The following is a 15,684-nucleotide window of genomic DNA, read 5'->3' on the forward strand; positions in this document are numbered from 1 at the left end:
TGAAACAAATGGATTTTAGTTAAATATAAGGACCATCTTTTAGCCCGTTCCCTGACTTTCTTTACCTTTGAGGTGGTTTCCTCTGCTTTTAAAATAAGCAAGCATGATCTCTAGTTGGTCATCAAGGACAAGGTAAAGTTGAGTTTATTTAGGATTATGGAATTACAAAATGTTAGTGCTGCAGGGGTTCCTCAGTCAGCACAACCAAGGCCTAAAGAGGTACCTATACTTGCCTAAGGACATAACTGGCAGAGTAAGAATAAGAACTGAGGTCTGGACCTTCCTTCAGGTATGTTGCCTTTTCAGTAGATTGCCTTTGGTTGTACTAAAGATTATTATGGTGGGAAAAATAAATCATCTCTTTCTTGTGTGCCATGTAAAGAAGTCATGGATGCATACAACTAATGCTATGCTATGCAGGAACAAACTAGAGTTTGGGAAAATTCCAAAAGCTGGGGAATGTTAGAGCACACACCATCCTGGAACTCTGTTTGTCCTGTGCTTTAGATGAAGTAAAAGCGGTCTTTGTGCGCTGTAGCTTACATTCCACTGGAGGGTCTGGTTGTCAGATGAAATACAGCATTGAAGTTCAGATAAAAATATTTTTTAGCTTAAGTATGTCCCAAATATTACATGGAACATATTTGCACTAAAAATTCTTTGTAGTTATTCTGAAATTAAAATATAACTGGGCACCTTGTGTTTTTACTTGCTAACCCAGTAACTCGTGTAGAGTTGACATTTACATTGCAGTTATTCATTTCCCCACACTTGACGTGCTCTACACATTACTGGAATGGAGTACAGTGAATATCCATGTGGCTCTGTGCCTGTGAAGGCTCGTTGATTGGGAAAGTGGCCTTGTTGAAAAGGAGGCGCTTTTGCAGCCCACTTCTTGGTATCTGACTGCTCTTTTAAGGAAACTTGGACCTGCTAAGCCAGTCCTCTACTAAGCTACCAAAAGTGGGAAAAGGATGGTCTTGCAAGGCCTTCAAGATACCTCTCTCATTGTTTTAGGAAGCAAGGATAGCTTACTTAGATGTTGCTTGTCTCTTCTTAAAAATACAGTACTGAAGATGTTTCAAGTATGTGAAAATGTTTAAAATGCAGGGTTTACTTTTGTCCTCAAAGGCACAGATCTCAGTTGATTCTTACTAGCCCAACACACTGTCCACTGCATAATTCCACCTTAAAGAGCATTTACCAGAAGACCCTGGGATGTTCATTAGAAACACCGTTCAAAAAGGGCTATGGTTAAAAAAATTGGGGAAGCAACAGAATAAAGTTAAACAAACTTCTTTAATGAGGGTCTTCTCACAAATCTTTAACATACTCTGTATCTCCAAATTGGGGACAAATGGTTATGCCGTTTTCCATTTTCTATTGTAATCCTTTACCATAGACAACTCATGGTACTAAAGTTCCCTAAAGAAGCTTTGGGAAACATTCCCCACAAATACATCTTAAATAAAGACACCATTACCTCTGTGCAGAGTATTTTTATACTTGAGTACTAATTTTTCCATGTGGTTAATTCAGTATCTTTAACCTTGAGTGCCCTACTTGGCTTTGTTAACACCAAGGATATGAACACATGGAAGGTGGAGCTTCTGTTCCCTGTTGAGTGTGGAGTGTTGGTTTGTGCTTTCTGTGGTGCTGTAATAGAACTTTTTGTAGTGTTCAGATGTTGGACTTTGTTCCCTAAATCTAATCCATCTCTGTGAGAACTGTTAGGTGTTTTGTAGGTAGTTGCTGTGTATCCTTCTAAGCTTCTGATCAGTGAAACCTTTCTAGATTCTTAACTGTTTTTCATAAGACAGAGCATCAAGTGTGTTGTCTTTGGATAGATTTTCTGTTCATTGATAGATCCTCCTCTAAAGAGAGAAGGTATTGACTTGAGTTCCATATATCTGCTATATGTATGTTCTTTCTGGCTTAAAGAAGACATGCCCTTGGTGCCACTTATGGAATATAAAAAAAGTGGTCCATCTAATTTGGAAATCACCAGAGTAGAAAGGTGATTTCCGGGGTCTGGGAGCATGGGAGAAATAGGGACAGGCTGGTAAAAGGGTACAAACTTTTAGCTATAAAACAAATAAGGTCTGAGAATCTAATGCAAAACATGGTGATTATAGTTGATAACACTGCACTGTATAATTGAAATTTTCTACGAAAATAGAACTCAAGTAGTCTCTCTCACAAAAAAAGATCAATATATGAGGTGATGGATGTGCTGATTAATTAAATGGGGGGAATCCTTTCACAACATATGCAAAGATCAAATCACCATGATGTCACTTTAGATATCTTGCAATTTTATATGTTCAATTACAACTCAATAAAGCTAAAATAAAAATTAATTTTTTTTAAAAAGAAGACCTGCCTTGTTATTTATATGATATTTCTGATAATGTAGATGGTCTTGATTTTTGGCTGCACTTTCCCAGTGTTGACATATGTTTATAGTTAAATAGATTACATCAGTCTTTTTTTAACGTATGGTGGTACTAAACCTCTGTGTTTGTGTAGAGCTCTTTTACACGTATGTGTAGGCTATTCTGTATTTGGTGAATTTGACTGATTAGTTTTATTCTTTTAGTCTTTTGTTGCCTTTTTGGTCTAGAATATGGCATATGATTAATTAGCTATAGTTACTTCATATAATTTACTAATTAGAGGTCTATATTTTGTATACACCTTTAGGGAAAAATGATTTGGAAAAAGCTAAGGCTTGATTTATTCTTTAGTATCCATAAATGTTCTACAATGTTATCTGTGATCCATTGCTGATAATTTGATAATTCAGTCACTGACAAATGCCTCTAATGGTATATTTCAACTCAGTTTTTCTGTATTATCTTTACTGATGTAAGAAACTTTTAACAATTACTTTGCTTAACTCTAGAGATGCTTTCTATGTGTGATTTTTTTCTGATCATAAGAGATAGTATTTGCTAAATTATTGCATATGATAGTTTCTTAGCTATATTACCAGAGTAAAGCACTAATTAACTTTTTTTTCCAAAATTGATTTTAAAATATTCTAGTGGCTTCAAAAAAATAATAATTTAAGTGAGCTCTTTGTGGGTGGTATGAACAGAGTTATGGATCAAGTGACTGGCTTGACTATTTATATGTGTGTGTGTATGTATGTGTGTATATATATATATATACACACATACATACACACACACATATATACATGTAAGTAAAAAAATACTTGACCATCATATCAAGTTTTATGACTTTATCATCTAGTACTCAGTTCCTCAAGTTGTAAATAAATCAGGAAGATCTGAAATTTATGCTCTGGACTAGAAATGCAGCATAAAGTTGCCTTAATCTGTTGAATGAATTTAAATCAAGTCCTATCCCTCTTTTAAAAATAACCATACAAACATAACAATGAAAAATTAAAACCAGGTTTTATAGTTTAATCCATAGAGGATCTAAGTCCCTCTTAAAGTATTCTTTTAAATAATTCTATGCATGAAATGTTATGCTTCACCCTGTTAATCCAACTTTGTTTTGCAAACCATCATTGAGGTCCATGATATAAAATTGTGTGTTTGGGGAACATGTTTTAACTATTTGAAAATCTGTATCTGATGATACAGCAGTGACTATACAGAGATTTAGTGTTTCTGGCACGAACTATTCAAGCCAATAGCTTAGAGTTTATAGTCTTAATTTTTGTTGATGTTTAAAATACTTTTATGATAACTTTGTTTTTAAGGCAAATGTTTGCACGTATACATTTTTAAAATAATATTCCTTAAAATTGTGGTAGTAAGTAAACTGTTTCCCTGAGTTTTGTGAGCCATTCTATCAAGTAAGTAAACCCAAGGAGGGGATTGTAGGAGTCCCTGATCTGAAACCTGATGGTCAGATGTATGGATGGCCCGAACTTGCAGTTGGCATCTGATGTGGAAGTCAGCCTGGTGGGCTGTGCCCTTAACCTGGAGAGTGTGGTCTGTGCTAACTCTGGGTAGTGAGTGCCAGAACAGTTCAGCGTGGGAAAAAGAAAACTCCACATACTTGGTGTTAGTTGAGAGCAGAAGAACAGTTAATCCTTAAATCAGCATAAAACTTGCTATATCTGTTATCTACCCAGTCCTGCTAGAGGTTTTTCCAAATTGTGCACATGGTTTGAGCTTAGGTCCCTAGTGAAAATGCTGTGAGTCAGAGTCCCCAGTGAACTATCAATGGACATGCAGTGTGAAAAAAAAACTAAACTTTGTCGGCACTGTAATACAACTTAAGCTATACTGACCATTTCACAGATAAAACTTCTAGTTTACAAGGATATTATTCCTTTGATGAAGATCTTTTTTGTTTAGACATTGCACCATTGTGTAATCTGTCCAACTGATTACTGGATTCAGCTTTACTTACCCACCTTCTTCACAAAGGTATCATGAGAAATCTTATTAGGTATTTTCCTGAAATCCAGGTCCAGAATTTGTACAGCTTTTCCTTGTTCAAGTAATCTACTAGTAGTCTCAAAGGAAAAAAGTTTATATTATTTTAATTAACTTACATTAGGCCTTAGTGATAAATGGTTGATCTTCTGTGCCAGTAGTTTTTGAACACTGTGTGTTGGAAAAGTCCCCACCTGGCAATATCATAATCACCTGAGGAATTTAGTAAATATATCGATTCCGAGTCTATACCTCAGTGACTCTGTTTCAGTAGATCAGGGCTCTACCTGAGGCTCTATGTGTTTCACCAGCTCAAGCTGTAATGGAAATCCAGTGTGGTCCAGATTCGGATGACTGATGCAGACCAGTGGTTCTTCATTCCAGTGGCATGCTGGAATCACTGTCTCCCCTTTTTATTTGGTATAGGACTGTCACATCAGTCGGGGCCCTAGTCTACCAGGTGGTGTAATAGAATGTTGATTAAGTGGTTCTAAGCAAAAACTCTCAATATAACAGGGCAGTTACATTGATAAAGGTACTTAATTGTAAACAAAAGAATGTATCATTGATTGTTCAAAAGACAGATTTATTTCAGGGTATTTTGTAGCTTGATAGAATTTGTCAAGAGTCACAGAACCAGGATTGGATACTCTCTAGCCAGGAACAATGCAGTTCATAGAAACGCTCGACCGTACTGTGGGACTGTGCTAAGGAAAGCGCCTCCCATTACTGGTTCTGGGTACTTACTATGCCAGGAGGCCGTGGGTGGAAACTTTACCATAGCTGATCCAGAAGATGAAGTCTCTTCACTGGATCTGGTCTCATTGCTTCTGGTACCAAGTTAAGCTGCTCACGTCTACCTTGTAAGTACCCTACATTTTGCATAATAGAATCCACAGAATTTAGATGCAGCAGAATCTGGGGAAATGTAGGGGGTTTTTTTCTGTAGTCTCTATAGCACATATATGAAAGCTGGGCTGTGACTAGAGAAGGCATGATTTGAGCGACTTTGCAATAGCAGCTCCGTTTATGTCATGGAATTTTGTCTTAGGTTGAAATGCAGTCAATCTGAGCACCTTTAACATGTTGTATTTACATTCAAGGGCTTGTTATTTGCCACCATTCAGGCTTCCTATAGGTGTCTGCCACCAAGTATACATTTTTTAATACAATTTTGCACATGAACCTTTATGGCAATAAAATTTGCAAAGTCTATAAAATTTATCTGTAAAAGCTTTATATTTAATCTGTACCTTTTACATGCTTGGGGCTTTAGAGATGAAGCACACAGGTTCGTGGTTAAAGAATTTCCTAAAACTATTGTAACTGATTATTTCTTGCACTGAATTAGTGTCTTCCCCTCTAATTGAAAAACTAGCTATATGACCTCAAACAGGATACAATTTTTCTAGGCCTTGTTTTCTCAATCTGTAAAATGCAGAAGTCAGAACTTCTGTATTAAAGTCTTTGTCCGATGCGAAAGTGGAGACGTAGGAGGTGTGTGGGCGTGTCAGGAACTACCATTGACTATCCCTCACTCTGACGCAGGATCTGAAATCGGTCCTGGGTTTTCTTTCCTCTCTCTATGTGACCATGAACTTCACCTATACTGTTATTTCATAGAGAAATTCTTCATTATTGTTCATATATTCCATTCTAGTTTAGAGAGGGAACTGTTCTTTTTGGGGGGGGAGGGGGGTCAGACACCTTAATAAAGGAGAGAACAAGAAAGGTGATGTCTTAGTCTGTTCTGCTGCTGTAACAGAATACCATAGAATGGATGGCTTGTAAACAATGAAATTAATTTCTCGTAATTCGGGAGGCTGTAAGTATGAGTGAGGTCAGGGTGCCAACGTGTTTGAGTTCTGGGGAAGACCCTCTTCCTTGCAGAGCACCATTTTCTTAGTGCCTGCTCACATGAGGGGGAGAGGGAGGTCTCTTTCAATCAGAACCCTAATCCTCTTGATGAGGACTCCACTCTCATGGCTTAAACACCGACCAAAATTCTCACTTCCGAACATCTCAAGTGACTTAGGATTTCAACATATGAATTTTGGGGAGGGGCACAAATGTTCAGTCCATAACAGGGAAGCAATTAACATTCATCAGAGAAAGGTAGAGAAAATACTAAACATGTTAGCACAGCAGGGGGGTGTGCCATTTTAGTTTATTATTGTCATCTCTCTTCTTCCCTCTCCTTTGAACTGTCATTTCACTAGGTTTGCTGTAGTGGGAAATAGGAGTTTTGAAAGCAATGTTTGGCTTAGTCCTTTCATCAGACGGGACCATTGGAAAGGACTGCATCAAGCAGAGCTAGAAAATACAAGTCTTGGTTTGATCGAGGGTAAAACAGAGGAGCCCCGTTACCTCTCTCTGCTCCTGAATGCCACTTTCTCTTCTCTTCCTGCAACTACAGCTCTAGAAAGTATATTTTAAAAAAAAATTACCAAAGAATTAATGTAATTTTTAAAAAAAATAATTATTTGTAAAAGATTTATGAGAATCCTTTTGCAAACCTCCAAAATAGGATATGAAATGGTGACATGAAGTTGTTCGGCAGCAAGATTAAATTAAATAAAGCTGTGTAAGTTGGTTTTCTGTCCAAAGTATAATCCAGATCTCTCTACTTGATGAGTTAAATCTTGTTGTCTTTCTCTATTGTCTGGGTTTTAAAGGTTTTGTGCGTATTGGGAAGGACATCCAGAAAATGTCCTTGACAATGAATCTGTAAATACTTGAGGTAAATTCCTAATGAAACATTAAGAACTATATGAGCATGTCCACCTGCTCTCAGATACCTTTGTCCTGAAAGATCTGAATTTGTAGAATACAATTGACACCAATCTTTCCCTCTCAACACATTTGCTCTGTGTTCTCTAGACCTAAGTGTCAGCCTTCAAGTGTGCATGATCACTTGAACAAATAGGTTCATGCTATCAAGTAGCAGAATGCAGATTTTTTTAAAAAAAATGATAATCTTTGGGGAGATTAGACTTAAAACTCTACTTACTGCAGTGAGTAATTAGCTGAAATTTAACTGTAAATTTCATACTAAACTCACCATACTTTCCCTGGCATCAAATCATGTGGCATGTACATCAAATATGCAGCGCCAAATCTGTTTACAGAAACCCATAATACCCCTGTTCAGAGTAATCAGGCTTTTTCATGTGGGAATGTTTGAGACTAAATATCTTTTGCTTTCAAAATTGTTTTGGCTTTTATTGTTTAGACTTAGTCGTTCTTTGGGAAAATAGGAAGATTGGAAAAAATAATGTCTCTTCAAAATTGTGTGAGTTTGAAAAACTAAAACTGTCTTCTGTGAGTTTGGTTAGCTTACTTAGCAGACTCATTAGAGAGAGTAGCAGTAAGCTATTACACGTAGACTTACCTAAATGAAATGGACTATTATATAGAAACTTCTACCACAGATCTCTCAATTGTTTTGAAAAAAGAAACAACATTATGTATGAAAATGTCCATGGAAAATCCCTAGTGAACTAAGTCCTTTGAACAATGTATTGACTGGCTATTACTGCATAACAAATTACCCCAAAACTTGGTTGCTTAAACTACATTTATTATCTCGCAGTCCCTGTGGGTTCTCTGACTCCAGGCCTTTCTCAAGGCCATAGTCATCTCAGCGCCCCACTGGGAATGATCTGCTTCCGAGCTCTCTTAGTCGGCTGTTGGAAGGATTCAGTTTTTCCACCATAGGTTTTACTTGAAAGGTAGAAAGTTCCCATCTTTTTTGACATGAAGTTTAAGAAAATTTGTCACTTACTCATTTATAGAATATAAAAAATCATGAACATTTGTCATTTCTCATAATGTTTTAGTTTTCCTACCAGGTAATCAAGAAATATAAATATTAATGGGTGGGATGATACAGTCTCTTATTATGTTATTTGATTCTTTTAAAGTCTATAGTTCTACATAATTTATCATATTTTCACCCTCCCATATGTTTCATTATGTCTATTTACTACAGCAGTATGCATCTTAACAATGGATAGTGGAACTCTTTTGCTATCTTTGTATGTCTTTACTTCGGAAGGATTCAGTTTCTCTGGACTATTGACCTGAGGCCTCAACTCTTCACCAGCTCCTGGCTGGAGGCCTGCCTCTATTCCTTGTCGTGGGGGGTCTGTCCATAGAGCATCTCACAGTATCATAGCAAGCAAAAGAGAGAACCAAAATGAAAGACACAGCCTTCTGTAACATAATCACCAAGTGATGTCCCATTAACTTTATTGTATTCTGTTCATTGGAAGCAGATAACTAGGTTTGACCCACATATAGGGAAGGTGATGACACAGGGCATGAGTACCAGGAAGTAGAGGTCATTGGGAACCATATCAGAAGTTGCCCACTGTAATAATACCAGAGTGCTAATACTATAGGCTAAAAATTATATTTTTTGCTACCCACTCCGAGCAAATTAAGGGCTTGGTAGCCTGATTAGGGTTACAAATGTTTAAATGTGGAAAAACACACAGACTTTCTATATATGCATACATACACACACGTACATGTGATGACACACAGACATTATTTCTTTCTTGACATGTGAATTGAGTAGTCACAGCTAGAGATGGTTGGCGGAGAGCCAACAAAATGAAGACTTCTGTTATCTGTACAGTTGTTAAAGAGCTTGATTTAGGTCAGATCCCTAACAAGTTGGGGAGCATACATATATTTATAGATAGGCTATATTATTTCAATTCATGTTAGTGAAGCTGGTATTACATAGTAATTGCTATAAAATGGTGGTGTTTCATCTGAGAGAGTTGAGACCCATTATAGTAAGAACATATAACCCTGAAGTATTGTCTTAGAGGCTTCAAAACAGTTTCCAGAAAACAAATTTGCTCTAGTATGTCTAAGAGAACTAGAAATAAAAAGAAGTCAATGAATCTGACAACTAGAATCCTGCTGGTAATCTTCAGGGAAGATGTGTTTGTGTGCTTGTAGAAAACATTCAGTAACTTCACTGACAGTTATCTGATTTCCTATAAGTTATTCCCCCAGTAAAACCCCTGTCATATTACTACTACCAACGAAAAGTTGAAAATAGGATTTCAGTCACTGCCTAGTTTCTGGTATTTTAACTAATAAAACAGAAAAAAAAAAAGCATGACAAATAGGCTGAAAGAACAAAATGAATAATTATTCCCTGGAAAGTGGAGCATTTTCTAATGTATGTGGCATTGTTTCAGCCCTTTGAAATAAAATGTGTTGTGTATATACTGCTCCCAGAAGTTTTATGTAGACTTTCCTTAAATAATGTTCGAGGGGGGGAGATACCTTTCTCTGTTTATTTTCATCTTATGGAGCACTAATTACCCAAACTGCAGGAGCAGCTGTACAAAGAACTTTAAAATTGCTGTTTTTAACGGAGTCAAGTAGAGAGCGTGATGTACATGCTAGAGGACCTGAAAACGTCAAGTGTAGTGGGAAATGGGACTAGATAGAAGAAACATGAGGTCAAAATAATTAGGATTTAGCATCCTAAGCCAATGGCAGTAAATCTGAATACTTGGAAATACGTGGGGCCTATTGACTATTAGGTATTGTATGTTATTTAGATTAAAGGTAACATTTCCAAAATCAGGGACTAGAGTTGGTTGTATATATATTCCTTATTTTCTGCCCTAAACCATCAGGATTTAGGAAAGATAATAGTTTGTAAATTTAGAACATGTGTTTATTGTCTCGTATCAGCATTTCTGATTATGATCACAATGGAAATACAGAGGGACCTTCTCCATGAGAATCAGGGAGATATGAGTAATATTTGGCATAAAGATTTGTGTATAAAAAACAGTGAAGTTTATTAGTTTTCCATCTATCTCATTATTCACCTTTGACAACTGGTAAGGAAATATATTTTAATTAAGCTTCAACTTCCTCTTACTGAATGCATAATGGCAATTATATACTAATGCTATTAGGAAATGAGTTGCTTTAATAACAAATATATCTACAGTAATTCTTTTAGAGTCTGGATTTTGATGGACAGAAAAACCACACATGTTTTACAAAGACACCATTCATGGTTATTATTATGTTTTGGTCATTGTTTATATTTTGTATGTTTCTAATCGCTATCTCATGCTGAAATCTTATATCAAGAAGAATATAAGGAAAGAGTGTTCAAGAGTGCCACACATAATTTACCATTTTTTTCAACTAAAATTATATATTTTAATCTTCTGAAATTTCCCCGATTTTCCTTTTAAAAATACAATTCTCTATGTATATTTATGGCCTAAAAGCTTCTGAATCATAATAACTTACAAAACTAGGCCACAGATCCTATGGACAAACTTTTTAGGGGTTCGGAACACAAGAATTTAATGTTTACTACAGGACCTGCTGTACTTTTTAAAGTTGTTTACCACAGAGACTTTTTCATTAAAAGTATTCAAAGAAAGGAAATTTAATTTTTGTTCGCAGGCTTGCAAACTGACATTGGGACGATGTGTAGTTAAAATAAGGACCATTAAACTAACCTACGTACCACTTACTGGTTTGTCCTTAAAGTCGGTTGGTTTGACCTAACCTTAATGTTCTATTCTTGATAATGAAGTCAGTTAAAAAAAAAATTGATTCTCTAGTGAGGATATGCTGCTTTGAAAGGATACTAACAATTAAATACCAGTTATGTGCAAAATTATTTAATGTATGAATGTATAGATTTATGATTTTCTAATACATCTGTAGTGTACTATGTATTTCTAGCTCCTTTCTACTGAAAAATGAGGCCATTTCTTTCTCGTCTACTGAGTAAATGTCTTTGATTCTGACTTAATCTTAGTTTTGAATTTTAAATAGGAATAGTAAGTTTTGCATGCTCCCTCTCTCTCTCTCTATATATATATTTTTAGTCATGCCTCTTGTTTTATAGTTACTGTTTTTCTCATACACTAAATGAACACGAGGCTTTGCCAGCAACATTATAAGAACACTGGTCTCCTTCACAAATATATTTTCTCAAATCAAGTAAATCACAAGTGTGTGCTTCTTACCTTCCCTGGAATTTTTGCTGATTGTTTTAAGGCCTTGGAAGAAAGATGAGCTTTGTGGGTTGTTTTTGTTTTTAAGTTTGTCCAAGGCCCTTTGTAAGGCATCTTGAGGAAGTCAAATGATGGCTGAGACCTCACCCCTACCCCCAGAGAGAGGTTTCTCTGAAGGAACTATATCAGGTTAATTGGAAGTTAAAAATATGTAACTTCTGCTTTCAAGAGCTTAATTATTTCCACAGGTATGTGTTTCTCAGAGGTTAGCTAAGCGATAGCAAATGTGGCCCTTGTGGTAAATTCATGAAAATAAGTGATGGAAAATAGCTAATTTGCCTTCTGCTGCCAGCATGGCTGGTTCTGTGGAAGCCTGTCCCTTCTAAAACCCTGTATACTGCACTCGAGATGACAGATCTTTCCAGCTGGTGAATCTGTGGGACTTCATGTGCTAGTATAAAATAGGAAAGAGCTGTCTCATCTGGGCTGTTGAGAACAGTGAATTTCCTGACTAACCAAAATGTACAGTAAAGAAAAAGCAGTAAAAGTCCAAAAAGGTTACCAAGTTGTGATTTAAAAAAAAAAAAAAGTTGGGAAATTACTGTATTTGGTTCTACTATTACAGCTTCTGTAACTTCAACAAGGTGTATGAAGGAAGGGGAATTTCTCTCTCCATGACATTTCATTTAACTCTAAGTACCAAACTCAAATGGAAATTTCGGAAATCCATCACTGTGTCATCAAATAACCAAAGTTAGGTTAGTGGGTAGAGACCCCCTAAAGTTAGGAAGCCCACCAAAGTGTGGGTCCCTGCCTCCGGCTGTCAGAGAATTTGCAGCAGAGGAGGAGGGACAAAGTAAAAGGTTGCTTTACTGCTCTAAAGAGGAGAAGGGAAGAAAGTGCTGGAGCAGGGAAAAGGAAGGAGGAGCACTCAGCTGGGCAGCCATCCGCCAAGACGGCCAGTTGAGGCAGCGCCAGCCCTGGGTCGGTCCACGTGGACTCTTTATTGGAAGCTTCTGCCATTTTTGTCCTTCCAGGTGGGCAGGAGCCAATTGCCTTTTCCCCTGTCCTTTCTATGGGCTTTTCCAGTTGTTGTCATGGCCATCATCAACTGTCATGGCCCTGGTGGGTGTGGCATTTAGCAAGCTAATGAATTGCAATGAGCGTATAATGAGGTTCAGGGTCCACTGGAAGTCAAATCCTCCGCCTTCTTGGGTCTCATTAGTTATAACTGGTTCTTATTTCTTCTCTTTGCAGATGCCTCCTAAGACTTAGAAAAGAGTAATTGATTTTTAGTTGAGGGAGAGGCAGGGGTATGATTCTAGGGGCAACAGCCTTGGTAACATCCAGCTATAAACAAGAGGCAGGAGTTGGGAGGTGTGCAGCACAGGGTCCTACTCAGGATCAGTTAGACTTAGCTACAGTGGCTGAATTACTGCTAGCTCTAGCCTTCTCAGAGCTTCAGCTGGTTTATGTTAGTTAGATATTAATTTGATTCAGATTCAATCAAATGTCATGTATTTTTCCAATACTTTGCTTCAATTCAAACGTCATATATTTTTCTAATACAGTATCTTAGATGGCAAACATATAAATGTTTTTAGTCACAATGCCAAATTGATTAAAATTTTTGTTTTGAAAAAGAAAATGTAGACTGTGTGCTGTTTACAAATTACAAAATTGTAACTTAGGTAGATTGATGGCTAATTTTTAATGAGCTAGGAAATAAAAATATACTTGCAACAGTTTGTTATATAACATAGAAGTGTGAATTTTAATTTCATCTTTAAATTTTCAGTTACCTTAAAAATTTGAAAATAGTGATATTTTGTCTTGGAAACGTATTATCAATAAATGTGTATAAATCTACTTTATTTAGCTCTATGTTAATGTATAGGTTTCAGTATTTTACTTTCTGAACAAATTTTATGATCATTTCAAAACTTAAAAAATGTAGCAGTTATGTCAGTTTCAACTAAATTTACTGGAGGGAAATTAAGGCAAAATGGATTTTTAAGCCAGTTGAATTAATTGGTGAATTAATAGGCTTATCAGTTGGGAAATTTAAATCGCAAATGGCAGAAACAAAACACAAATTGATTTAACAGTATAACTGATAAATCCAAGATCAGGGCTTTAGGCTTTATAGGACCGCAGATGTTCAAAAGGAGATTACCCCTTTTCCTGCTCTTGTCTCTGCTCCATCCCTCCTATACTCAGTAGCTTGAGTCTTTATTATTATGTGGTTTCCTAAATAGCATGAGATATAATCACCAGCTCCTGCAGGTTTACATTCTACTAGCTTAGTGAACTCAGTGGAAAGAGAATGTCTCTATCCCAATATTTTCCCCAGAGTCTTCTCTCTTGGTTTCAGTAAGCTTATTTGTAAAACATGTGTTTACCTTTTGATTCAAATACTGTGGCTTGCATGGATGTTCATTCTATTAGCCAGGCCTACTTAATGTACACACATACCCACCTCCAGAGCCAGGTTAGCTCACCCAAACTACATGGATGAGCACAAGGATTGGGTGCATTCCCAAAAGAAAATTGTGGCACCTTTCCGTACAGCATGGGAAACAGGTGCGGGACAGACCCAAATGATAGATTGTTAACTGTTGACGTTATGGACTGAATGTTGGTGTCTCTCCCAAATTCATATGTTGAAATCCTAACCCCAATATGGTGGTATTGGGAGGTGAAGCCTTTGGGAGACAAGTGGGTCATGAGGGTAGATCCCTGATGAGTGAGGTTTAGTGCCTTTACCTTCTGAAACACATGAGGATATGAAAAGAAGATAGCCATCTGCAAACCAGGAAGAGGGCTCTCACCAAACACTGGATCTACCTGCACCTTGATCTTGGACTTCCCAGCCTCCTGAACCATGAACAATAGGTATCTTGTTTAAGCTGCCCGGTCCATGGTAATTTATTATAGTAGTCTGATCTGACAAAAACAATTTTTTATTTGGGGCATTTTTCTATCTTAGGGAATGAGTAAGGTAAAGGCACTAAATATTTGTGTCCACATGGTGTTAATTTGGGTGCTTGTTTGCTAATTAACTATGGAATTAAAAATTATCAGATTTTTAGGGACCTTAAAATGCAGCTAGACAGACTTTTTTTGATATACTGCCAACTAGTTATTTTTCACCACTTGTGAAATGCACTGTTAATTATATATTGAAATTATCTTTTGCTGAAGATAGTTCCACAGTTTGGAAGATATTTAATCTAATTAAATAAAATAATTAGCTTCTGTAATAGTAATACCTGTTTGCCTCATTTTCATTCCAGCCTGCTCCCTGGGAGAGGAGAGGACAGGTCACACTCTGGATATCATTCTTTATTTTTGTTGCAGTTGAAGGCAATGGGTTGAAAACTACTGTTGTATCACATAATTATCCTCTTTACAGAAAAACAAATGAGAGCTTTCCTGTATTTATACTGTTCATCTTAATGCTTAGTTTCAGTTTCCTTTATTACATTTTTTTTTCTGGACATGATTTGTATTGAGTATGTATTGACCTGCCCTTTCCCCGCTCAGGTACCCCCCATCACCCATCATACTTTTTTCCATAGCAGTTTAAGTCAGGCAACCATGTTTTTTACTTATATATGCTTATTATTTATTTCATTCACCTAATATGTGAATCCTAAGAAGGATACAGAGGGCTGACTGTACTCTACTTCTAAGAAGGTTTCTGTTAATGCTGAACCTACTGCATTCCTGAAAATGTGTTAATTATTAATATAAAGGGTTAAACCACATATTTGTTACCAGTTATAGTTATCTGTCTTACTTATAGAGGTAAGAGTTATAGTAAATTACAAATTATAGGCCAAGATCATTCAGAGACATGGGTACCAATTGGTTTATTCCAGGAGTTCAGAGATACTTTATATAGTTTATTATTAAAAATCCCACTTCGGTAATTTACCATGTATTCAAGCTAAAGAAGAAAAATGTCATCTCAAATTTCGAGTAAAAATATGTGATAAATTTCATGATTTGGTCATGATAAATTCTTAGCAAACTGAGGGTGAAAGTAAAATTTGTAACTTGATAAGTGATATACCAAAAACTTAAAGCAAACATCAAACTTAATTTTTGTTGGGAACACTGCCTTTAAAATAAAGGACTGGCCACAGCCACCATTTCTGTACAGCCTTGTTCTGCATGTCCTAACTTGGATGTAAGATAAAAGAGAGAAATGAAAGACTGAAAAGTAAGAAACAAACCTT

The 15,684-nt window shown here is 36.5% G+C and overlaps 1 protein-coding gene across 11 annotated transcripts in view; it reads left to right on the plus strand.

Annotated features, from left to right (window-relative positions):
- CRPPA (CDP-L-ribitol pyrophosphorylase A) overlaps positions 1-15,684 on the plus strand; it is a 358,292-nt gene that overhangs the window by 127,647 nt on the left and 214,961 nt on the right. The window lies entirely within an intron of this gene.

Source organism: Camelus bactrianus, chromosome 7 (assembly GCF_048773025.1).
Source record: "Camelus bactrianus isolate YW-2024 breed Bactrian camel chromosome 7, ASM4877302v1, whole genome shotgun sequence".
Lineage (NCBI taxonomy): Eukaryota > Metazoa > Chordata > Mammalia > Artiodactyla > Camelidae > Camelus > Camelus bactrianus.